The sequence below is a fragment of the Mauremys reevesii genome, linkage group 1, assembly GCF_016161935.1.
Source record: "Mauremys reevesii isolate NIE-2019 linkage group 1, ASM1616193v1, whole genome shotgun sequence".
Lineage (NCBI taxonomy): Eukaryota > Metazoa > Chordata > Testudines > Geoemydidae > Mauremys > Mauremys reevesii.
Genome location: NC_052623.1, coordinates 270,145,620 through 270,146,656, shown reverse-complemented (window position 1 = coordinate 270,146,656; position 1,037 = coordinate 270,145,620).

Sequence of the window (1,037 nt, the reverse complement as noted above, 5' to 3'; positions counted from 1 at the left end):
GCATCAGTGGTGCTCCCAATTCCTCCTTGGGCCTCTCTCCAGTATTTGTGCTGGCGCTGAGCCAAGGATCCTTCCCACCATAATCTCACATCAATACGTCCACAGTCTAACTTATTCTTTGCAAATACTTTAGGGTATTTGTTTAGTGATTTCAGGACATCTGGTTCCCATGTTGGCAACTTGAGTTTGGTAGGCACCCTGGAAACACTCCTCCATGCACTGATGGTATAATGACTCCTCCTTCACCCTGGCCTTTAACAAACCTCTGATTGGGAAGATCCATGCGACATCAATTGCCTCAGCACATCCATCCCCTAGTAGCCCTGTCCATCAACTGGAAACCAAATAAAACTTTGATGATCAGTGCCTCAATTATCAAGTTGTTTTCTCTGAAAAGGGCACTAGACTTTTCTTTGTTATATCCTTCAGAATTACTTGCTTGATTTCTGTAATTGGTAGCTGTTTTATTGAAGGAACTGCTTTTGTACAAATCCCATACTCATTGTAGCCCCAGTGTCCAGCAGCTTTTTCTGCTTGATGTTGCAAATTCCCTTCAGACAGATGTTGGTTGCCAGCCTTCCCCACCTATCATTTACAGCCAGGCGGCGTACGTAGGGAAGGAGAGCTCAGTGGCTTCAGAGGAGCTTTGGGGTGGTGCTCTTTCATCTCGAGGCCACCTTCTCCCCTGCTAGATCCTCATATATGCTAAACACCAGCAAGGCTGAGTTGGCAGACTATCTAGTTCTACAGGCTAGTACTTGCAGAGGTTTCTCCACAAGGCTAATCTAAACCTACTAGTCAGGATCTCTGTTTTTGCCCAAATTTCTTTCTATAAGTAGCCTTCCCATCATTCCTACCTTTTATGGCAGCCACTTGCTGTGTGTCTAGGATGTTGTGCTGCTAGGGTAAAGCTTCCTATATAGTTCATATGTACCTGAGCTTTGGTTTCCAATTCTTTTAGACTAGTTTCTCTGGGATTGGCAGGTCCATGGGTCTCGTGCACAATTGCAGGAGCAAACCTGAACAAACATCTCCCA